Source organism: Adiantum capillus-veneris, chromosome 23 (genome assembly GCF_014529385.1).
Source record: "Adiantum capillus-veneris isolate H3 chromosome 23, ASM1452938v2, whole genome shotgun sequence".
Lineage (NCBI taxonomy): Eukaryota > Viridiplantae > Streptophyta > Polypodiopsida > Polypodiales > Pteridaceae > Adiantum > Adiantum capillus-veneris.
The window spans coordinates 29,206,391-29,231,977 of record NC_140953.1 but is presented as its reverse complement, the minus strand read 5'-3'; the positions used below and the strand labels follow the sequence as shown (position 1 = coordinate 29,231,977).

General features: G+C 41.3%; 1 pseudogene; it reads left to right on the top strand.

Annotated features, from left to right (window-relative positions):
- Positions 1-6,818: 6,818 nt before the first annotated feature.
- Positions 6,819-7,916, top strand: LOC147427571 (uncharacterized; annotated as a pseudogene).
- The last annotated feature ends 17,671 nt before the right edge of the window (positions 7,917-25,587 follow it).

Sequence of the window (25,587 nt, the reverse complement as noted above, 5' to 3'; positions counted from 1 at the left end):
TCTTAGGTTATGGTGAGACCAATCCATCTACTTAGGTTCCTCAGTGTTAACCCTCACCGACACCCTATCACCTTTGACGAACGTATATTATTTATTTGATTGAGTCATGGACCGGGCTTATCGGTCCAATAGGTGTGTAAGTGATCGCCGATGAGAGGCGCACCACTTATCTTATTTTTACAGTAGTTTTGCAGCGATTGGCCACTATGGACGCCCATGTGTGAATGGGTCAAACTCTTATAAAAGGTCCATTTGACCTTTTATGCTTGAGAGAGAGAAAGAGAGAGAGAGAGAGAGAGAGAGAGAGAGAGAGAGAGAGAGAGGGAGAGAGAGAGAGAGTACTGTGGTAGCATCGACATCGGCTCCTTATTCTTCGCAGCACACATTAGGAAAAATTTGGACTCAAAAATGGGCCTTGTAACAATTGTTGATGTGGCATAGCTTTCAAAAAGTGGGGATCGGTAAATTTTTTGCAAATAAGATCCAAACTTGTCGGAGGTTGGATATTTAGAGTCTACTCTTCAAATGCTATCTATTGATATATAACATGCATGTATCGGACATTGCCTTCATGTAGATCTAGAAAAAGGTGATTTTAGATTACCGTAACGGTAACAAAACCTGGCTGATTGAAAAAAAATGGCATAACTTTCATAGAAGTCATCCAAACTTTTTGGAACTTGTCTCTTTAAAATCCATTTTTCAAGAACTTTCCAATGATAGGTCATATCATGGGGTTCTAAGCAATATTTAGAGGGGTCTACCGGGTTGCTTTCTTTTGTACAACTTTGATGATGTGGCACTCTTAAAAGGCCCAAAAATGAGTTCAAAATTTTCCTAATGAGATCCTTCACGACGGAACCATTGTTTCTTTGAGCTTGCTAGGATTGTCTAATTGTGTGCTTGTAGTCTTTCAAGGCTTGCACATAGTGCACATGCAAGTTCCCAGTCTTCGACATGTGCGGCAAAGCGCACATTTTTGGCGCCATTGCCGTGGACTGCCTTGCACGAAGCTTGAGGAGCACTCAGTGCTACCTCAAGAATCCTTCACTTCTGCCATTTCTGTGTTTTTTGCTGAGTTTGTGTAGATATGCTAAGTGGCTGCAATGCGCATGTTTAGCAGGTTTGCTAGAAGCTGTTAGTGTTGAAATTTGTAGTTTCTGTTAGATTTGCTAAGATCTGTAATGTGCAGATGTTAGTAGATCTGTAATGTGCAGATGTAAATTTGTAATGTGCTCTGTGAGTGAGAAGTTTTGTTGCATTAGTTAGTGTAGACAGAGAGCAGTAGAGTAGACAGTGAGAAGGTTGACTGTCTGTGAGTGTGCAATTCTATGTTAGATAGTGTGTAAGTAGAGGTAATTAGTGTTAATTAATTATGTTAGTTGTGTGTTAGCTAGAAAGAGGTTAGACAGAGTTACACAGAGCTGTTATGTGTGCGTACAAGCTTGGCGCCCACGCGCAACATTATCCACTGAAAAAAATTGGAAAAAGTCTTTTCGAAAAACATTTTTCTTTTAAAAACATTTTAAAAAGAGAAAAAAAATGCTCGGGATATTTGGGACTAAAAAGAAAACTCAAAACAAAAACAAAATTTAAAAAAACCTTATCTTAAAAGGAAGGATCGAGATCATTCCCCCAAGCCCCGAGCTCGAGCCCAGGCCCAGGCATCAGTTCTTAATCTTATGATATACTATACACACTACTTTATATATAAAGACTAGGACCTCGGGGACAAGTTCCTCAAGTCCTCCACCACTCCCTTCACACCCACCCTTTGGACTTACTAATTCTAGCCCTCTTTCCACCTAGGAAAAGACTAGTTTTAGGATTTCAGGGCTTTACATAACCGAATCAGGGGCTATAAAGCACGGTACGTCCCCCTAGCCAAGAGGCTTGTTTTGAGCTATCACATGCCATATTCCGTGGTTCGGTTAAAAGAAGGGATTAAAATTAACAAAAAATGTGGATTGTAAATACCTAAAAAACTAGGTGAGCGGCCTTCACAGACATTCACCAACGCTTCTAGAGTGTTGAGGTCACATGCACCTATGCTCTGGTCATGTGCTAGAGGGTGATCGCATAGAGAGTGTCTCCATTTACGCGTGCACTCATTATTCCTCCGCCTTAGGTTCTAGGCTCTTAGCGGGAACCCAAGGTAGTACCACTCAGAACCCACATATTGCGTCTAGTGACTCTTCCTCTGACTACGACGTCATGGAAGATTACCCAATGCCTAATCCCGATAGTTCAAGCTAAGATATGCATGCCATGGGCCCACAGTCCGAGCTGAGCGTGCTTAGCCGCTTTTGGAAACTTTTAGTAGAGCAACTCGCTCCGAACATGGACCTAACGAGGTAAATGAAGGGGATGGGGAAGTCAATTCGCCAACGTAGACCCCATGCTCCTGGAGAGTGTTCACGTGAATACTCCATTCACTGCACCCCCTGACTCTTTTGGAGAGTGTGCACGTGAATACTCCATTAATTGCACCCCCTGCCTCTTCTCGAGCGTGTGCACGTGAATACTCCATTCACTGCACCCCCTGACTCTTCAGAGCTATTCCCCTCTGAGGTTATATTATCGGATGGTAGAAGCCTTGCCAAAGTGCAAGAGGTTAAGTAGTATATCATTGCGGCTAGTGAAAAGAAAATCGAGAGTTTACATAGGGCAAAGCAACTAAGAGAGCTAAAGGCGAAGCCCCCTATGTCAACATCCATGCTAGGCGAGCAATCGAGTGCTCCTGAATTAGCGATCACTAAGGGTCAACCCATAGAGAGCCACATTGCATCTAGTTCAAGGGACACCCCTAGCACCTCAATCCTAGATGGAGCGTTCCTAAATGAGAACTGGGAGTATGAACTACAAACAAAAACTCATACCGACCTATACACAGGTCACACCTATAAGGGTTTCTAATCACCGAGCAAAAAAAACCAAGCGAAGATAAATATGAGCAAATTGATACAAGAGCAACAATATGAAAGAAAAACATTATGCCATGCACGTTAATTTCACTACCACAAATCTGACACTTAATTGGGTTTAAGCATGTATTGGTGGTACCACTATTTCACTTTTTGGGGTACCACCAAAAGACTACTTTGGAAAGGAATTTGTGATAAATTCAAAAAAGAAAAGGGGAATTTTAAAATGTTAATGGCCTTAGTAGTTGGAAGGGGCAACGATATGATACAAGAGCAACAATATGAAAGAAAAACATTATGCCATGCACGTTAATTTCACTACCACAAATCTGACACTTAATTGGGTCTAAGCATGTATTGGTGGTACCACTATTTCACTTTTTGGGGTACCACCAAAAGACTACTTTGGAAAGGAATTTGTGATAAATTCAAAAAACAAAAGGGAAATTTTAAAATGTTAATGGCCTTAGTAGTTGGAAGGGGCCATTGATTTTAGGGATGGGCATCTCATTCATCATTTCAAGGTATGTGTGATGTGACTTGTCATAGGACGACGTCGACGTCAACTTTTGACAGATTCTTCCCGCGTGCCATGTGATCTCTCTGAGCTTCAAAACAAATGCTCATCTCATTCACTCTCGCCTCTGTTTTGCTAGACTGAGAAGAAGGTAAACCCTACTGCCATTTTGAAATGCTAGGGTTTGCAGACATCTCATTCACTCTCGCCTCTACTCTGTCGGACTGAGAAGGTTAACCCTACTGTCGTTTTGAACTGTTGAGGTTTCCATGTCCGCATGTTTCATTTGTATGCTGCTTTTGAAGTGAAGCTTTGCATGTATCATGAATATTGTAGCACTTGGAGCTACAGGTATTCATGCACTAGTCTTTCTCCTTGTGCTCATAAGACATGCATCCTTTTTGCAAACAAAGGTCGCCAGCCATGCTCATAAACAGTTTTGAACTGTTGAGGCTTACATGTCTTCATCTCCTGTTTTGCCTGTCTCCTTTACCAAAGTCAAGCTTTGCATGCATCATACTGTAGCACTTGGAGCTGTAGGAATTAGCCTTTCTCTGCATGCTCATAAGCTCATCCTCTTTACTGTACAATCAAGCTATAGGCTGCAAGATGAAGTCACCTGCACGTGGTCTACCAAGGCACAAGAGCGCACAATGTCTGAACCTGAACTTCAAGATCAAAACCCTCAAACCAATGAGCTTGCGACGTGAAGCAGTCCATCAAAAGTGGAGGTAAAGGTTGTGCTTGGCACTCTAGAATGCATTGCATCCAACTTGAAGTTGTCAACGAAGTCATCAAAAGGTATGCATGTGTATGTTTTGCATTGGTTTTTTCCATTAATTCAGTGTTTGCAAAGCTGGGTTTTCAACAAGCTCTATTTTTTGGTGCTTGCAGCATTGGAGTACCCGCGGCTATGAAGATTTTTCTTCTCGATCGAGGAACTCCATGAGGAGTACATGCTCAGCCTAGAGGGGAAGCTGCCTAAAGAGCTCACAAATAAAGATCCTCGATGAGGAGTGGTTGAGGGTCTTCAAGTGCATGTACAAGAAAATCACAAAGCTAATTCTCAACCATGTGAGGGATGAGTTCGTTGACGAGTGCCGGCTTTTGTACCAGAAGGTATATCAAGGAACGCCATCCAATGGTGAGCTGCTAGCAAAATTTTCCCGGGGTTTCGTGTATGAGAGGTGTCCAGCAGTAGCGAGTGATCCGATTGGACATCAGATTGCATGGGCAAGGTTTGGTGACAGTGTCCTTGAAAACTGCAAGATGTAAAAAGGGGGTTTGGAGCGGAAGATCAACAAGTTCTGCATCGATTATGGCTTGACAGGTGTCATTCAAATAGAAGCATCTATCTGTGATGATGCCTTGTCATCAATACCGACAATGTTGGCAAGCAAGGTGCAGCCATTTCAGGCAGTAGAGACACCAATGTATATTCAACTGGTGCTTAGCATGGCAGAGGGACTTGGTGGCCAGGAGAATGAGCAAAAAAGGCTATTGGGCAAGGTGAAAGTGCAGCTGCTGAAAAAGAGGGATGTGTGGCTTAGAAATGAAGGGCATTTTTTTGCTTACAGTGACTTCTACAGGGAATTGGACCAACAAACAAGGAGCTGGAGGTGCTCAAGACCTCACCTGATTTAGATCCATGGGAGGTAGACCACAAAGAGATAGAGGTCACAGTTATCACCAAGATGTTGTCCAAGGCAGGTGGTGTCACTACTGATTCAGGGTGGCTTAAAGAAGATTTGGACTCCTTGTAGGTCAACTTGCTGCTAAAAGTGCCTAGAAGTGCTCTGTGATAAATTCAAATTGCTTAATAGATAAGGAGAATGTGCTAACCAAGTGGTTGGACTTAAGACTAGAAGTTCTTCATGTTATGAAGTGCTTTGAGATAGGTCTAAACTGCTTTCTTCTTGGAGTAGGAAGTGCTGACCAAGTGGTTAGAAAAAGCTTCATAGTGCTCACAAGTGCCTAGAAATGCTAATAAATGCCTTAAAAGCACCTAAAAGTTCTTTGAAGTGTTCAATGGTGCCTATAATATGCTTGAAAATTCTTGATAGGTGGTAAGAAAGTGTTTCAAAGTGTTTCATTTTTGACCAAGTGGTAAGGATTGAGTGAAGAGACTGCTTGGTAGTCAAACCAGATGGGCACCCACCTACTCAACCCCTTCTTCATGAGCCTTAAAATTTTGACCAACTGGTAAGGATTGAGTGAAGAGACTGCTTTGAAGTGCTCCATAATGTTGAATGGTGCTAAGAAAGGACTTCAAAGTGCTTTCAAGGAAGTGGTGACTAGGTGGTAAGAAAGTGCTTTGAAGTGCTCATTGTTGCTTAATAGGTGGTCATATAGTGATTTGAAATTCTTTATGGTGTAGAAAGTGGTAACCAGGTGGTTAGAAAGTTCTCCACAATACTGAATGGTGCTTAGAAAGTACTTCAAAGTGCTTTCAAGGAACCAATTTGCAATCTGAAGCACTTTAATTGCTCACAAGGAGTAAAAGTGGTGAGTAGGTGGTAAGGAAGTGCTTTGAACTACTTATTGTTGATCAATAGGTGGTCAGAAAGTAATTTGAAATGCTTTTTGGTGCCAAGAAAGTGGTAACCAGGGGCTTTGAAAGTGCTCTGAAGAAAGTGCTTTGCAGTGCTTACTGTTGATCAATAGGTGGTTAGAAAGTGATTTGAAATGGTTTTTGGTCCCAAGAAAATGGTAACCAGGTTCTTTGAAAGTGCTCTAAAGGTGCTTTGAAAGTGGTGACCCAGGTGGTTAGAAAGTGCTCAATGGTGGTCAATAGGTGGTTAAAAAGTGCTAAACAAGTTGTTAGAAAGCGCTAAGAAATGGCTAGAAAGCATTTTGATAAGATTTGTTAAGCATTTTTTAATTTTCTTTGAATTATTTAGAAGAAGTTGAAAAGAAGAATTCAAGCTTGTGAACTTAAGCCCATTGTTATGGTTGGCAGCAAAGGATTATGGCTTTGGAATTTGAATTAGAAGCCTTGATGTCTCGAATAACATTTATGGATACAGCCATCCAATATATACAGGAAAAGGGTAAAAGCATCATTGCCCCTTCACCGCCGACTAAAGCCTCTGTTTTGAAACCGTTTGTGTGTATTGGGGGTGACTGTGTTGCATGTGGGAAACCCCTCTTAGCTAACCACATGGCAAGGTACTTCTTGCTGGAATGTCAACACAAATATCACCCATTTTTCTTTGCAGTTCTATGCAGCACTATGGCAGAGTGCACTCAACCATTGTGCACAATAAAGATTTCAAAAATTTCCAAGTGCTCGGCACTCAAAATTGAGTACATAGAGCCGGAGGGTGGGTTCACTATACTCAACTTGAATCCACTTGTCATGAGATAAGTCCTTTAACATGATTTTTTTCTTCACATAAACCAATGCAGACAAACGTTATCTGATTGAGCTTGACAAGAACAATACAAAACTGTCTGAACTTGATGAGAACAACATAGAGCTATCTGAGGGTTTTTAGCATGGCAAGGCTATTGTAAAAAGCGGGGATAGAGTGGAGGACCCCGAGGCTAAACCCTTCGTGGTTGAGAACCATGGCAAGGAAATCATTGAACATGACTCCAGCAAGCTCTCAACCAACAACCAAGAAGGTAATGAAGTGCATATATGTAGTGTTTCATTTTTGTCCGAGAAGATTTCGGGTTTTTTTTCCTAAACCTTATTGTGGTCCTAGAGGATAAAGTGGAGGACGCAAAGGATGTGGAGACATAACTAGTAATTGCAGATACCCTGAGAAAGAAACACAAGCAACAACAAGAGGAAGGAGTGCATCATCTAGATCCAAAGAAAAGTACTAATCAAGACCCCCCCAAAACTTGCACACATCGGAAACTTTAAGTTCCATGTGCTTTTTGTGCTATTTACTTATTTTGAATATAAGATATATATTTTTGTCTCATGGTGTCAATCTTCACTACAATTTACTGGGTGTGGTTTTTTGGGCTCTGTAGTAAAAATACAAGTGATTGGTAATGTTGGGCACCGGCATTGTGCTCAAGAAGACCTGGGCTCCGTAGTAAAAATACAAGTGATTGGTAATGTTGGGCACCGGCATTGTGCTCAAGAAGATCTGGGGCACTTTGATCGGGAGACACCCCTAGTAACTCAGTTTTGTGTCCCTCACCTTTCGGAGGATAATAGGCCCTCCTTGATCATTAATATTAATGATCTACTTATTGTCACTCATGACAAGAGAGAGGGACCAAGCCTGCAGCCTAACGTGAACATGCTGCACTTTTGGAAGGTGAAGCAGGACAACAATTTGAACCACTATGCGCACCATTTTGCATAGTGGTTTGTTTTTGGGGCTAGCCAAATTGTTGAAGTGTACGCCTGGAACACAAGCCCTTACCGAGACCTAGAAAAGAGGTTAGAATTGTGCTTGCCTCAGGCCCGCAGACAGGTGCTTGAATGGGTGGATTGCAAAGGAGGCATGTAGTAGAAGCTCATGGCTTGACAAGCAAGGGGAACAGATGCTCTTTCTAGTATTGGAAACTTTTTGGAATGAGTTTCCACAATTCAACAAAGATAACACCCTCCTTCTAGATGATAAATATCTTAGGTGCTGCTTGAACGACGAATACTCCTATGTTATCTTGCCTTCTCTAGAGGACCAGATGGAAGACCAATGGGAAAGGTTTATGCATCATGAAGTTTTGCCGTTTGTCTATGATTAGAAGAAAACAGATAATCAATCGAATTTGATCACTGCTTGTAAACTTGATGCTAAAGAAGAGGGTGGCAGACTCTTTGAAAAGCTGAATCTGTGAGGGAAAAATTATCAAGTGGCAAAGGCAAATTGTTGCCTCCACCACCTCAACAAACACGTTATAAAAGGCCTCTCTTTGATCTCCAGTCTCAACAAAAAACTTAAGAGTTGTGTACCTGTGATCGTGTATGTAAATACCCATGATGAGTTTGATAGTGTAACTCATGATGAGGACTTCTTTTGTTTTGTAAGATGGGGAAAAAATCGACATCGTATTGTGGAATTAAATACCGATTTCTAATGTAGAAACATGATTTTCTATTCAATCGACCATTTTGTTGTGTGCCTTGCAAGATGTCTTATTATAAGTTGATTTTAAATTGTTTAAGCAGTTTTTCTTAGGGCTTTTGTAGAAGATAAATATGAGCGGTTAGTGGCCAGAAGTGCAAGCTATACCACTTGTGAATTGTGGACCACACATGCAAGTGGTTGAAAACCATTTGCATTATGTAAACTGGTAGCCACTAGCAAGTGGTTTAAGAACCACTTGAAAGAGGTTGTGAACCACTTTCAAAGGCCTTCTGGACCACTTGCTGGGTTTTCTATTCCACTTGCAAGAACTTTGAAAGTGGTTCTGAACCACTTGCTAGTGGTTAAGATAGCACTTTCCAATGGTTCAAAACCACTTGGAGTGGTTAAGATAGCATTTTTCCAGTGGTGGTTAAGATAGCACTTGCTAGTGGTTTAGATAGCACTTGCTAGTGGTTGTGAACCACTTGCCAGTGGTTAAGATAGCACTTGCCAGTGGTTTAGATAGCACTTGCTAGTGGTTTAAAACTAGTTGCTAGTGGTTAAGACAGCACTTGATAGTGGTTTAGAACCACTTTCTAGTGGTTTAGATAGCACTTGCAGGTGGTCTATGAGATCGACACTACGTATTCAAACAAGTGGTTCTAAAGCACTTGCAAAAAGGCCTTCTAGATCACTTGCTAGGTCTTCTCTTCCACTTGCAAGTGATTTGAAAGTGGTTTCAAAAGTGGTTTGGAAAAGGTTCTGAACCACTTGCTAGTGGTTTAGATAGCACTTGTAGGTGCTCAATGATATCAAAACTACGCATATAAGGGTGTCTTGATAACTTTTTGGTGGCTTAAATGGCTTGATATTTTTGTGAAATTTGGTGAAGGTATTTTAAAGCACTTGCAAGTGGATGGCAAGTTGTAACGTCCTACATGTACTTGAAAGAATAAAAAAGTTTCAAAAATGCTTCAGATTTTGGATGAGGAACATAAGTTTTTATGAGGAACAGATATAAGAAAGCAATACCCAATTATACTTTATGAGGTCAATGTGTTTTAAATCGGCTTGCTATCATAAGGCATGCTATTGTAGATGTGCTCATACTACTATATCACTCAAAGTGTAGACAGTAGGCTCATTTCTCTCAGGATACAAGGGGTAATTTAGGCATTGAACTAGGTGCAAGTACATGGAAACAGGAGGCCTAATATCTAATAACACATATTGATCGGAGCGTCCCTCAACTTTATCATAAAAGTGCCCCTTAACATAAAAGAAGTTCTTCTCTATATGATTGTGCCACACATCCTTCTGAGTTGCGGTGGATAGCCTCTTCTCCGTGCAACACCTCTGTATATAAAAATCAGAGTCTTCCTCCTCAGTGTTGACTGCAAAGTTATCTCCAACTCGTAAGGCAACACTCAAATCATTGTGATGGCCAGCATGCATAGGTGCATCAATCTCCTCATCACTTAAAACATCTTCATCTATGTCATGATGCTCAAGTACTGCCATGTTTCTACGTGAGCTTTGTTTGCACATCTTCTTCATTGACCATGCACATAAGCATGATAGAATCAGGGCAGATTTCTACACCTCAATCAAGTCGTATATGTTGAAGAGAAACCATTCACACAATGCATCAAACGTGATCCACTTATTTTCTTGCAATCCCATTCTATATCTCTCAACACCTCACCCACCTTGATTTCCTAGAAGACCCTCTCGACCCTGTTCGCGGATTACTAATCGTCTTTCCTATTGTTCATTAGGGTGAGGTAATTGACCATTGTTGCTGCATTATACATGGGGTGTCCATCCACCTTCAATTGCTCATGGGTTAATGCCCTCTTTATGACTGCACCAACATCGTCATGTTCACCTTTTCCATGACCTGGCCCAAAATAGTTGTGCATCATCTCAAGCCTAGTAAGCTGAGAAAACCTTGCAACAAAGAAGAAAGGCCATCGTGCTTTGAATTGTGATGCTACACCAAGGGACAGCAAGCCTCCATTACTCCCTTGATTGGGAATTTGAGGCTTCATGTCCAAAGCTATGTCGACAAAGAAGACTTCTTCATCTCTCCTCTCCAACATGAGAATGCTATCCTAGGGGCACCATGGTTCAACCGCATGGCTGTAAACATGAAGTTTCCTGATAGGAGAATCTACTTCACCTAGAGGGAAAAGAGCATGTATATAGATGCTAGTGAGTCTGGTTGTACTACACCAGTTGTAAATTCACTTGCTTTTGATAATTTAATGAAGAGCTCATTTTTTGCGTACATGATTTTGGTCAAAGAGTCCCTAGAATATTCTAATGTTTCATTAAATGTAAATGGTACCTTTCCTTGAAATCATAGTCATCCTCGACTACGAGGTAGAAGAGATAAAGCCTTAGTCATTAGTCAATGTTTCATAGGGGGTAGAGGATCCCTTTTTACCCTACGAGATCTTTCCAAGATGGATGACTAATCCATTTGGTGCTTGGGAGACATAGCTACCGCAAGTATGTTTGCTTTTTAGTCCATTTCATTCTCCCAAGTAGAGTGAAAAATTCTACTTGGTGTTTGAGAGGTGTTGTCATCACAAACATGATTCTAAGCATGCATACTATTTAAATTTGTGCACAATAAAAAGATAACTAGTCTTATAAACCCTGCATCCATCTAGCATCTTCACAAGGATAATTGCAGCTTATCGTATAAGCATTCCAAAGTTTTTTGGTATCTCTCTCTCATCGAGAGAGGTAACCGAAGAACAAAAAACTCATTGCGACCCACCTACCATGCAGGGGTCGTGATTGTATGAGGACGACTGAGCATTGACACTTTGCCCGTGAAATAAGTCCTAGAATTAGGTTCCTTTTAGTGTTGTTGTGTGTTGATAGAAACCAATAATCATATTAAACAATCTATCCTTAATCTGTCCTTGATAGAGTTGCGAGTGTGATAGCGGAAGCGTAATGCATGAAACGGTAGTATTGAATCCACCTCATTAGCATGCCTTGCATGCAGAACTGTAAGCCCTTGCGGAGAGTGATTCCCTCAACCGTGAGAACCAAAACCATAAGTCCCTTGCACAGTTTAGACTGGTAGGAATTCTGTGAGCTAATATTCCCATTTTGGTAGTTCCCCAAACTTGTGTGCCACTACCTGTGATGCCAAGTCATTGGGCAGTACCTTGGCACAAGGGAGAAGTCTTGCTTCATATGAAATTGCCAAAGCACTTTGCTTTGCACAATGAAAATAATTGTCAAGTAAAGTGTAAACAGGAAAAAACAAGAAAAATTTAAACTTGGCTAACCTGGTCGTTGTTGTTGCAATTAGTTGTCATGAATTTTGGAAGGAAAAACTCATTCCAAAATGGCTCATATCCACAGACACCATCGTATATCCTATACAGCCGTCTGGTACATAATGAAATAACCTGCAAGCACATTGCCTATTTTTGCCCAATTTTGTTTGCTCATAGCATATGCCAAACGTGGCCAGCCTGAATGCAAGATGTATACATTGAAGCCTTGCTTCATAGAGCTATGGCTGGCCTCACTGCCAACAAATACTATTGACTACAGATGTCATAGTAAAGAGACTGGACCTTGTCGATCATGCCCAAAAAATCAACCTTGTTGAATTGTAAATGTAAGTGAAAAATAGTAGAACAGGTACAAGTTATGTATGTCAGACCTGCCTGGTTCTATGAATGATAGCCGTGATCATTCATGCCATAGCATACGAGAGTTATCAAGCACATGCTCAATAATTACTTTACTTCATGCTGCCAAGGGCCTTGCCGAATTTGCAACCAATGGGGAATTGTGTGAGACCGCAAGGCTCATACCTGCTAGGTTTGATTGCCATTTTGTGACAATATCCACCTCTAACATTAGTGTCTGCATCACCACATAATGTGGTTAAACCATGTATACGTAGAGAAGCCTTGTTTCTCCGCAATCCCCAACTCCGGGCTCTTGCCAGTTGCCTTGAAATTGGCCATGCCGATCAGTTATCCCCCCACTTAAGGGCTTTGGCCCACAGCTTCAGTCGACAGAATCAGCAGGTTGGGGCTCTGTGCAATGCCATGGCCAGTCAACTTCATGGCAAGGCATCCATGGTGCAGGGTTTTTCCATGGTGGGCCCGAACACAAGCCTTCGAGCATATTAGGCATGCAAAACGTAAGAACGAGACTGGAAAGCATCCGGTTTATAGCATGCAAACCGTCAACAATATCCGAATGTCACATAGATCTGCAAATCAAGGTGTGTTTTGGGAGGTTGTTGAAAGCCGTAACTGGCCTAGTAACACATGCACTTGGCAACACAAAGTGTTAGCCAAATTTCAAGAAAAAACTCGACAAATAACATGTTCTCAAGATGCTCCAAGGGATGTGCTCGTGGTTTGACTGGACCAAGGTTCAACCAGAGCACAAGGATTCAAACTAATCAACAGGTTTGAGGTTTTATGCTTTTAAGGTTTCCTTGTTTTATGTATGATTTAAATTTCAAGAGATATTCCAAAAATTTGCACAAGTTAATTTTGCTTCCAGAATTATTCTTGTCAATGCAAGGAACTTGCCGATACACTGTGTGCGAGCCACAAATGGCTCCAAGCACACAACAAGCCTAAACTAGTAAGCTCAAAGATGGCGTTGGTGTGTCACTCACCGCTCTCCGCTTCCTATCGTGGAGGATTCCTCACCATGAAGAAGAGGGAGACGCCGCTACGCCGCGCTCAACCGCCTCGCCGTCGTCATTCTGCCGCAATTCTCGATCACACACTCTCTTGCTCTCCCTCTCTCTCTCTCTCTCTCACGCATATACACACACAAGGAGATGAAGAAGAAGAAGAAGAAGAAGAAGAAGACGGAGATGGAGAAAGAGCACTCTTCAATTGCACAAATGAGAGAATGAGTGAATTTTAGGTTTAGTTGAATTTTATATGAGCTCGCTCCATTCACACTTGGGCGCCCATGCTTAGCCAACTAATCCCTTGAATGTTCCAGTTAGAGTGCGCCTCTCATCGGCGATCACTCTTATCCTTTTCCTATTGGACCGACAAGCCCGATACTTGACTCTACCAATAATTTAATAAGATATCATTGAATAATCTTACCATGCTATGGTACCTTGTTTTCATGCCGAAGGATAGCTTCGGGTTGTAGCACCTCTTCTTGGTCTTCAATTTCGGGAGGGTCTTCAATAATTTGTTCACTTGATGGCTCTCCTTTGTAGGGCTTAAGTAGGTTCGCATAAAAAGCAGTGTGTATGAGCCAATGGTTGGGCAACTTAAGTTGATAAGACATTTCATTGATTGGCTTCAATATTTGAAAAGCACCATAATATCTTTTTGCTAATTTAGCATAATACTTTTGATGGCCTGTAGGATTTTTTCCCGTGATTTGCCTCAATCGAGCCTTTAGAAACTTAACTAATACCCAATCATTTTCTTTGAACGTTAAGGCCCTTCTGTGCTTGTCAGTAGTAGATTTTTTCCTTTGTTGAGAGATGGATATAGCCTCCTTAATCTTTTGGAAAGATTCTTGTAGGTCACGGCTATACGCATCGGTAGTGAAGATCTTCCCATGTACTTTGAGTAACAAGGGACTTTTAGGTCTTCCCTCAATAATTTAGAAAGGTGCTTTTATGGACAGTATTATTGTACACATACTCTACAAGAGGTAGATAATTTTCCCATTGTGAGCGTTGATCTACTTCAGTAACATAAGTCTTTAGTAGATCGAGAATTGTAAGATTGGCTATCTCACTTTGGCCATCCGTTTGTGGGTGATAAGTCGAAGAGAAATTCAATCTTGTACCTAGATCTTCAAAGAGACCTTTCCAAAAATTATTGGTCATTCTAGGATCTCTATCTGACACGATGGATGTTGGTAATCCATGGTGTTTGAAAATCTGAGATATGAAGAGAGTTGCCATTTGGAGTGCTTTAATAGTCTTTTTGACAGGAATAAAGTTTGCTTGCTTGCTAAACCTATTGACTATTGTCCATAGTCCCGTATTTCCATGGATAGACTTGGGTAATCCAAACATGAAATCCATGGATATACTCTCCCATGGTGAATTTGGGATAGGCAATGGCTTGAGTAATCCAAATTCTCTCTATCATACTTGGTCTTTTGGCATACTACACATTTTGAAACATACTCTGGTATGTCCACTTTCAGGGTAGGCCAATAGAAATACGTTTCTACTCCTCGAAGAGTAGGTTGAATGCCTCTATGCCCTGCATAGAGAGGGGCATAGGATTTATACATGACTTTCTCACGAAGGGAGTGGGTAACACATAGCCTATTGCCATGGAGAAGATAACCATACTGCAAGGTGAATGGTTCCTCTTTCTTTCCCAAAGCAAGGGCTGGCATTATGTCTTTAAAGTCAGGGTCAGTAGCATACTCATCTATCATGGAAGATAGATCATTGTGAGTTGCTATAGACACCGCATTAACTTTTGGTCATCGTGAAAGTGCATCGACTACTTGATTGTGTTTACCCGCAATGTAAGCAATATGAAAATTACATTGCGAAAGAAAATTTTCCCACCTCATTTGTTTGTTGGAAAGCTTTGTTTGTGTCATCAAGTACTTGAGACTTTGATGGTCTGTTCGTAAAATGAATGAAGTCCCCAGTAGATAGTGCTTCCATGTTTCTAGGGCATGTAGAACAACTAAAAGCTCTTTCTCATAAATGCCTAATATCCGTTCATCCGTATTGAGCCTTCGACTCTCATATGCTATGGCATGCCCTTCTTGAAGCAAGACTACTTCAAGGCAATCACCACAACCATCACATTGGACCTCCAATGGCTTTGAGAGATCCGAAAGCATGAGGTCTGGTTGGGAGGTAAGCTTCTCTTTGAGCTTATCAAAAGAACTTTGCTCCTTAGCAATCCATGAATACTTAACGTTCTTCTTTGTTGAGTCATGTAATGGTCTTGTTGCTCGAGAAAATTTTCCTATGAAGCATCTATAGTATGCACACATACCAATAAAGCTTCTTAGCTCATGTAGATTCCTTGGATTTAGTCCATGCTTTTATTACCTCCAACTTTGATGGATCCATTTGGATACCATCTTGAGAGATAATATGACCTAAGTATTGAATCTCTTGAAGGAAAAATTCGCTTTTCTTTTTGTTGAGAAAAAGCTTGTTCTCCCTCAATGCTTGAAATATCACTTGGAGATGTTGCTTGTGTTCCTCCAATTACTTGGAGTAGATGATGATATCATCAAAGAACACTCTAGTGAATTTGCAGTAGGGTCTAAACATTCTCCATTAGATGATTGAACATGGCTGGTGCATTAGTCAAGCCAAAAGGCATGACTACATATTCATAAAGATTAAACATTGTACGAAACGTGGTCTTTAGGATATCTTCATCCACTATCCTTATTTGATGATAGCCATTTTTAAGGTCAATCCTAGTGAGTAGGTAGCACCTTGTAACTTCTCAAATAGATCTTCTACCCAAGGCACGGGAAATCTATTTTTGATAGTGATATGGTTTTAGTGCTTGATAGTCCACACACATACGGTATGTACCATCTTACTTTTGCACTAAAAGGACGGGAGAACAAAAGGGAAAGGAGCTAGGCCTCACCATCCCTTTGTCTACCATCCTTGTATTTGCCTCATGAACTCCTCTTGTTGAGCTTGGGAAACTCAATAAGGAGGCTTATTAGGCGGTGAGCTTCCTGGTAGGAGCTCAATTCGATGGTCATCATCCCCTCGTTTTGAAGGTAAGTCCATAGGGATATCATCGATGAACACATCTTAAAATCCTTTTAGAAAATTAGAGAAGTCTAACTCTTCTTGATTCCTAATGTCATAAAATCTAATATCTAACCAACCCAAATAATTTTCTCATATTAAATTGATCATTTAATGTGGGAGAATAAACGGGAACGAGGGTTAGAATATAGACATGTGCTTACAGATCTTTCTCAACACAGGGCCAATGGTAAAGGGGTCCAAATGAGAGATGGTATGTCAAAGAGCAAGGCTAGCCAATGGAGCTTAAAATACCTTAGGGTTAGCTTCATTGAAGACCTCCAACCAAAGGTTAGTGTCAAAAAGTCCTTAGACCTTAGGTAAGCTATGGCTGATGAGCTTGAGGTGGAAACCCGGCCCAAGCTTGAGGTACTTGTCGTGCTTGTTGACTAAGGTGCTTGAGATGCTTGTCGTGCTTGATGACTAAGGTGCTTGAGGTGCTTGTCGTGCTTGCTAAGTAAGATGATTGAGGTTCTTGCCATGCTTGCCGACTAGGGAGCTTGAGGTGCTTGTGGGAACACTACCTAAGCTTGAGGTGCTTTGTCATGCTTGCTGACTAAGGTGCTTAAGGGTAAGGTGTTCTAAAATTCAAATCCAATCCCTACTTAATAGGAGGCAAGCCCTAAATCTAGGGGGATGTGAGAGAATACACACACACACACACACACACACACACACACACACACAAAGAAAGCCTCAAGAGACAGCAAGGACACATGTCAAGACCCTACCCATGTTGCCCTCATTCTGTGCCTAAGCCTATTGGTTGGCCTCCCAAGGGGTCCAATGATAAATTAGTTAATTTAATTAATTTTTCTAGCATTTATCAAGTCCTCTCTCTCAAAGAGCAAAGGGGGACACTAGTCCCAAGCCTACCCTTGTTGCTTGATATGCTTCTTGTGTGTGATTGGCTAGGCCTGGGAAGGTTTAATGAGCTTCAACCATGAGCTACAATGGGGGGGTTGACCAAAGCAAGAAGGGGGGATTTTTGGGGGTATACTCTCCCACAGACACTCACACACGCCCTCATGGTGTGAAGTGCAAAGTGCAAGAGCTCCATCTCCTTCTCCAAGCTAGTAGAGAAGTTGAGAGCCTACACCAACACTCTTGGCTATGGAATGCAAATCCAACCAAGAGCCATGCTTCAATGCTTAAGCTTGCCATCTTCTCCATCTTCATTACTATGCTATTATGTATGCTAGCAAGAAGAGTGATGATAAGTGAGGAACTACATCTTTCTCCTATGGAATGTTTCTTCTTCCTCTTCCCTATCCTCATTCCCCGCTAGCTCTCTCCACCTTCGAAGGTGTTTGAGGCCTTGGGTGTGAGGCTTGGGATAGTTAATGCTTTTTACAAAGTTTATGTTATGCTCGTGATGCATGAAGCTTTCTATCTTCATTACATCACCTAGGTCACAAGGAACACACAGATTATATTGTATCAAGTCTCTCTTAATGGGAGAATCTATAATACAAATGCCTATTGGAGGGGGGACCGGCTCCACATAAATCCGGTCCTCAATTGTTGTCATGTTCTCTCAACTCTCTCTCTCTCTTGCAAAAGTATTTTTCATGCCAAGTTAATTAAGTACTATGATTATTTTGCTACCATCAATTAAGTTCACCCTCTATGCTCTCAAAGTAATCTCACAAAAATGCTTTCTCCAATTTTCCTTATTCCGCTACTCTCAAAGTTCATAAGCCATTTCCATTACATCTCTACAAGCGGTAAGTGCATTAATCGTTTTGGATGTAAAATGATCACCCACTTTCCTTCAAAAGTCAAAAACTCAAACCATCTGAAACCAAATATAGCACATACGATAAAGAATTGCTAGCCATAGGCCACGCTCTCGACATTTGGAAACATTATCTTATGGGCTCTAAGTTCTAATCAAAACCAATCAATAGGCCATTATACATCTTCTTACTCAATCCATCATTTCTGACCATCATATCAAATGGGCTGGTTTCATTCAAAATTTCCATCCCATGATACAATTCCAGCCAGGTAAAGTGAATGTAGTAGCAGACGCATTAAGTAGAAAACCTGAAGTGAATGTTCTTTCTGTTACTCGTTCATGTGTCTTCGATAAAATCAAGCATATTTATTTGAATCACATTTCTGTGAGTAATATGCAATCATTTCATTCTATGCCTGGCACATATGCTCAAGATCCACATTTCACACATGCTTGGTTTGAAATAACTCGCAATAATGGTCTTCCCTATGAACTCTTGGCAAATAGTTATCTTTATTTTCAACAAAAGCTATGTATCACAACACCTTTTAAGGAACTAGCAATGATTGAAATGCATGCACCACCCTATATGGGTCATTGAGGAATTCAATCCACACTCACTGCATGTCAAGATCATTTCTTTGACCTGAAATAAAACACGATATCACAAAATTTGTTATAGAATGCTTCATATGTCAAAGAGTTAAGCGTCATCATGGTAAGTCTTATGGTCTTTTGATGCCTCTCCCTATCCCTGTTGGCCCTTGGGAACAAATCTCCATGGATTTTATCACCGGACTTCCCACCACATCTTCACACAATGATATGATATGGACCATAGTTGACCGTTTTAGCAAAGAAGCATACTTTGTACCTTGCAAAAAGACATTGTCTACACCACAGGCTGCAAACCTTTTCCTCAAAACTATTTTTCCCTACCATGACTTCCCCAAAGTCATTCTCTCCGACCGAGATGGCCGCTTTTGCAATCACTTTTGGGTTGCCCTAGCCAAAAACTTAGGATCTACAATGGATTTCACATCTTCTTTTCACCCTGAAAGGAATGGTTAAATAGAAGCCACGAACATCACTATTATGGACCTCCTTAGATCTTATACCATTGAAGATACTGCAAACTAGGACCAACACCTCCCTATGCTTCAATTTTCTTACAATAACACCCCTCACTCCTCCACAAACCGTGCACCCTTTGAAATTATCTATGGGAAGAAACTCCATGTCCATGTCTCCACTATTAGCATTGATATCCCTATGGCCGACACTTTAGCAAGATACCACACACACATTTTACAAGAATCCATAGCTTGCATTAAACGAGCACAACAAAGATACACTAAACAAGCCAACAAGAGACGCCGACCTACACCTTTTAAAGAAAACGACTTTGTTTGGCTTAGAATAGAAAAACGACGCTTGAAACCCTTATTAAAACATCCGAAAGTAAAAATGGCCCCTAGATTTTATGGCCCATTCAAAATCCTTCAAAAGATAAATTACAAAGCGCTCCGCTTGGGCATTCCTTCACATTGGAAAATACACAACTCCTTCCATGTTAGTTTGTTGAGACCACATAAAGGACCTATTCCCGATACTCCTTCCACAGTTGACCCCCTCCTTAATTGAGAATGATGAAGAAATTCTGACTCCCGAAATAATTTTAGATCATGACATGACCACTGTCCGCATAGGAAACCAGTACAAAAGATATTTGGTCAAATGCAAAAATCATTCTTTGGCAGAGTGGCAATGGATTTTTGAACAATGGCTATGTCCGCCCTACCATTACTTGATACTTGCATACCACACACCTAGAGACACAGATTTGATGATTTAGGCATTGCCTCTCTTCTCGTGTAGATTTGCCGATTTAGGCAATACGAACTTTAAAAGTGCAGATCCGCCGGTTTAGGCAGCACTAGTGTAGATTCATCGATTTAGGCAACACGACTTCAAAATGCAGATTTGCCGATTTAGGCATCATTAGTGCAGATCCGTCGATTTAGATAGCACGTCCAATGGTGTAGATGCACCGAATTTTAGGCAACACCAATTTCTAGACCACTCTACAAGTGGTGGTTGGCCACCATTGTTTGCTAGTTTGGTTTTGGTAACAATTGAGGACAATTGTCTTTCAACCCCGGGGTATGTAATAGAACTGATACTTTGATGATTAATTTGTAAAATATTTGATCTTTTGATGAAGCATTGCAATGTTGATTTGAAACTATGGAATATGATCAATTGTAAAGTGTTGTGTGAGCAGATCAGTGATTGGCATGTACTGGACAATAAGGCGATAGCAGTTATTCAAAGTAAAACTGCCACTATTGGATTTTGTGGCAATCCTTAGTATTTTATGGTTCAATTATAAATAAAGATGTAGACAGCTATTTATCGTTATATTGAGCTCTGAGTATTTTATGCCCAAGTGTGAACCGATGTGTAAGACCCCAGGAGCTGCGTACTGAGATTCTCTGCCCAAACCCCCATTATACAGTCCTTGGTTGCTATGAATAGAATCTCCCTATCTGCATTTAGCAGCTGGCCCTTGGCCTGAGTCTTACTCGCCTAGGTTTGCCCTTGGCATGACATTACTCCCCCCCTTGGAGAAGCATTTTCGTCCATGAAAACACAAGTGATAGTATCTTCGTAAGAACACTGATTGGCATCCCTTACGCGTGCGAATTGTCCTTATGACTGATACTTGGTGTAGCGAGCAGGTTCAATGAAACCAAGAGCAACATCTTGATTTTCAACATTGTTGTTCTTTTGTAACTACTTGTATCTAATGGTAACTCAATTTATAACTCACTTGAGTACTTTAAAGGAGTAACCACAACTAAAAGGTATCTAAAGACATAACCAATTTTCAAACTTTCTGAAGATACTGAAAAAATGCAAGAAAACCTTGGCGCAACTCTCCACGAAGTTGTGAGCTAGATTTCCAACGAGCATGAGTATTTTGAAAAGCTCATAGCTGCTGAGGAATAGAATAGGGAGTGTCCTCATGTCAGACTTCTGAACATTTTGGAACACACATAACTACATGTTCACCCCTGATGAAAGTTACATGCCAACGTGCTTTTTCATCACACCTACTAAGTCCTTGACTTATGAAACTATTGACTCGGTATTCAACCCCACCACAACAGGTGTTCAAAGTTGAAAACCTAAGCAAATTCTAGAATAGGAAGAGAATTGCCCATTCAAAATGCTTTGTGCTAACGTCTGCTCTTAGCAGATCCTTTATCACTAGAAAAATACTTGTAAGTTGTCCATCCAAAGCGGGATGAATAATAGCAGTAAGAGTGAGGTACTTTCCCCCAACCACTTAGACAGTCGTCCATGACTGACGATAAACTATGACTCAACTAGTGAGTATCCAACCATAAGCTCATAGAGTTTAGACCAACCACAGACACCCATAATGAGCCATTACCTTGTATGGTAGGATGTAAACTCATAATAAATCTGCTAGAAAAGTTGCACAAACATGGCAGAAACAAGAAAGTCCATGAATTTGCATGCCGCTCCGAACAAATCTATGTGAAACACTAGTATCAATAACACCTAGTGTGCATGCATTTAACACAAACAAATCCGAACCGCAATTCCATGACGAGACTATCCACGGCACGTACGTGAAAGCCTTGCAACAAGAGTTGGACCATAACAGAATGTGAAAGCTCAGCCACACCTAGGTACCAACCATGAGACATTCTTCGGAACCTAGCATAATTGGCTATATGTAGAAACAAACCTCCGTTAAGGTGGTTTCATAGCACTTGTAATCACAACAAGTTTGTATGTAGTACTCGACAATTTCTGGCCACACTGAAATTGTTCCTAATACAGTGTTCTCCAAATGGTCTAATAAACGAATGCGACCAGCACTTAGGGAATTTGTCGTGACACATCATTAGGAATTAGGCGCCTGTGTCAGTCCCAGAGACTCATATTCTCCACATGTGGAATATGTCTCAAAGAAGGACGTCAGGAAAATGACATCTATCAATCACGAGATGTACTTGTGTGTGGAGGTAGCTGCAAACACTTTGCAACATGAGTGAGAGGTACCCTCATTATCGTTGCTCCACACTGGCTAAACCAAACTCCTTGAGTTCCTAGACCATGTTGTATCCCATGAGAACCATACCATGTAGGTCTGTAACTATTTCAACAAGAATCAAACCCATCACAGTATCTTGAGGAACAAGGAAGAGAGAAAATAACACTATTTTCTCAAAATGATGTGCTCTTACATGGCCTTGTCATGTGGCTAAAGAGCAAGCTGGATGAAAGCCTTCTAGCTCAAATATCCCTCGTACAGAACTTAATCAAACGTAATTGGAAAAGAAAAGAAACTAGCCAAAAAAAAACATATACTTACAATGAGGTGGAAAATTACCTGATACTTTCCCGAAAGTCGGGTATATCCCACAACCTGTAAGTGTATCATATCAAAATTTCTTTGACCTTCTAATCACTAAAATTAGAGATTAGTGAGGATAAAGAAATGAAACTTGTAACCCTGGGTGTTGACGTGGCAATCCAAGCCCCTGGGTATAGCTTGCAAAACCAACCCCCTTGGTGAAAGTTTGGAAAAAACCTTTTGACTATCCTTGGCAGATAATTTTCTTGAAAAAACAAAGTGTGAAGGTGTCCAAAAATGACCATCAACACGTAGTGTGTGATTTAGTACTCACATATGTGGTCATACCACAAAATGTTGCTCTTATATGCAAGCCCAATGCTATAGAGAAAATGGGAGATCCACGCTGGGCGGGACTCCAAGTCCGTATGGACAACCATGCTGTTTAAAATCCTTGCTGCATCTAAACGCCATGGTATAGATCAGCCTAAGTGAATGTAAGTTCATAAAAAAACATAACTCAATCTTCGCACTAAAACATGTAGCGCTTACAAAATACCCAAAAAATATGTAATGGCAAGACTCTTGCTGGGCCATTAACATAGATGAGGAGTCCACTCGGTAGATCTATTCAAGCTGGAGAACAATCACCCAAGGAATGCCAATAGTTGGGTCTTACCCTAGATCTAACAATGACTCATAGCCAGCGTGTGTGACTCCTAGCCCTTTGGCAACTAGTGTTCAATCGACGAACCGATGAAGACTTACTTGGATAGCGTCTTGTCCAAGTTCTAGCTGGGATTTAGAGCACCTTGGCTCAGGCTGACTCAACAGCAAAACATGTTAATTATTCCTTGAGAGAAAGAAGAAAGAGACATAAGGAGAGCATGCGGGGTTGAGGAACTTTCCTAAACTGGTATGACGTGTATAGTTGGTGTCCATGATTGTATGCATCTTATGCCTAGCCTGCAGCTTATCCTATAACCATGCAACAATCTATGTTGAGGACGCTCTCATCGTGAGATGTAACAAAAAACACGAGTCACATCCGTGACCCATCAACCTTGTAGGGGTCGTGACTTTACAAAGATGACTTAAAGAATGGAACTTTGCCGATGAAATAAGTCCTAGATTTAGGTTCTTTTTAGTGTTGTTGTGTGTTGACAACAACCAACAATCATGTTAAACAATCCATCACTTAGATTGTCCTTAATAGAGTTGTGAGTGCGATAGCGGAAGTATAATCCATGAAGCGGTGGAATTCATGCCACCCGATTAGCATGCCTTGCATGCAGAATTGTAAGCATGTGGCTATAGTGACGACCTCAAATAGAATAGCCAAAACCATAATGTCTTGCACAATTGTACTAATAGGGATTCTGGGAGTTAATATCCTGATTGTGCCAGTTCTACAAACTTGCATGCCAATGCCCTTGCTCCTAAGGCAATGGGAAATATCTTGGCACAAGCGCTCAGCCTTGCTTCGTGTAAAATTGTCAAAGCACTTTGCTTTGAAAAATATACAATTCTTTTCAAAGTAAATGTGTAAACATGGAAAAACAAACAAAACTTGAAATTGTATGACCTATTCATCTTGTTGTAACCAGTTGCTTTGAACTGCCAAAGAAAAAAACTCGCTGAAAGGTGGCTCATAGCCATATATGCTTTGCGAGAGAGAGTTGTCGCATATGCATATATGCCCTCGTGTATCCTATACGCCCGTCTAGTACGTAATGAAATAACCTGCAAACACAATGTCTATTCCTCCCCAATTTTGTATGCTCCTAGCATATGCCAAACATTGGAAGTCTCAATGCAAGACGCATAAAAGGAATCCTTGCTTCACATAAGTTCATCAAATAGTATATAGCCCCTGTATCGCATAACGAAATCTTACAAGTCGCAGGCCCTGCCTGGCTTGCCGAGGTGTCTAGGCAACCTTGCCTATATGTAGCAGCTATTATTGAGGAATTAAAATAAAAGAAACTAAAAAATTACCTCATCCTGAATTCCAAGCTCGTAGACCACAACCTTGTCGGCTTGCGCTCGAACATTGGTCATTAATTTTTCTCCCATGTATGTTGAGCAGTTGGCAGTCCCTGACCCCTATAGATTCTGCTTAATCGAGGGAAGCTCAATTTTCCATGCCCTTGCATGATATAGCTGAAGAGCCCAACGTTGGATGTTTGGCTACCCAAAAAAACTTGTCGAACAGAGGCACCCTGTGCTTGCTGTATTCAAGAAATTTCCTTCCTGAGAACCCAATCCTCATCAAACTGCCTATATCAGTCATTGTAACGACCCTTGTCGTATCAATCGGATGCCATGAACATGCTCTACAAAATTTTCAATAGTAAGCCATGCAAGCCTTGCTCAAGGGATACGACTTTGGTGGGGTTTTTTTTTTTGTTAGCCCCTTCGGGCATTGGACACTAATCGACAATTGCATTGCCCTGTGCGGCACTTAACCATGCAGCCATGAAACCCCCTTAAGAAGGCCTTTGCATGAGCATGTAACTGTGTATGATTGCATGTACCCATCTTCACGAACCCCTCCAAGCCCAAGGTGTGGGACCTGCTCCCTGCAATGGAAAAGGCCAACAAAGGGCGTCCAAAATAAAAATGAATGAAAAATAATCTAAAACCTTCATCGACAGCCATGCGGGGTCTGCACGAGGGAGAAAAACCCTTTGAGAAGCGTCTGTGATGCTCGCTTAGCGTGCCCCACGTGACGAGAACGCCTCTATACGCTGTGGCGATCACAACATGCTCAACTCAGCCCGATATCACGCAAGTCAAGGCCGCCTCCCTTCCCACCCTAAGAGGCTCTGCACACGATCATCGGCTTCGACCTCCCGGCTTAGAGCCGCTGCACGCGAGCAAGAGCTTCAGCTTCCCCTTCCTCCCTGACTTGGGACAACAGCACACGGTTTTTCCCTGTTTGTGTGTTGCATGTGACATGTGAACTCGCTTTGAGAGCAAGATCAAGAGAACCCCTAGGCTGAGCGTCCATGAACGAGACAGAGATAGATAGATAGAGAGAGAGAGAGAGAGAGAGAGAGAGAGAGAGAGAGAGAGAGAGAGAGAGAGAGAGAGAGAGAGAGAGAGAGAGAGAGAGAGAGAGAGAGAGAGAGAGAGATAGAAAGAGAGAGAGAGAGAGAGAGAGAGAGAGAACATGCCAAGC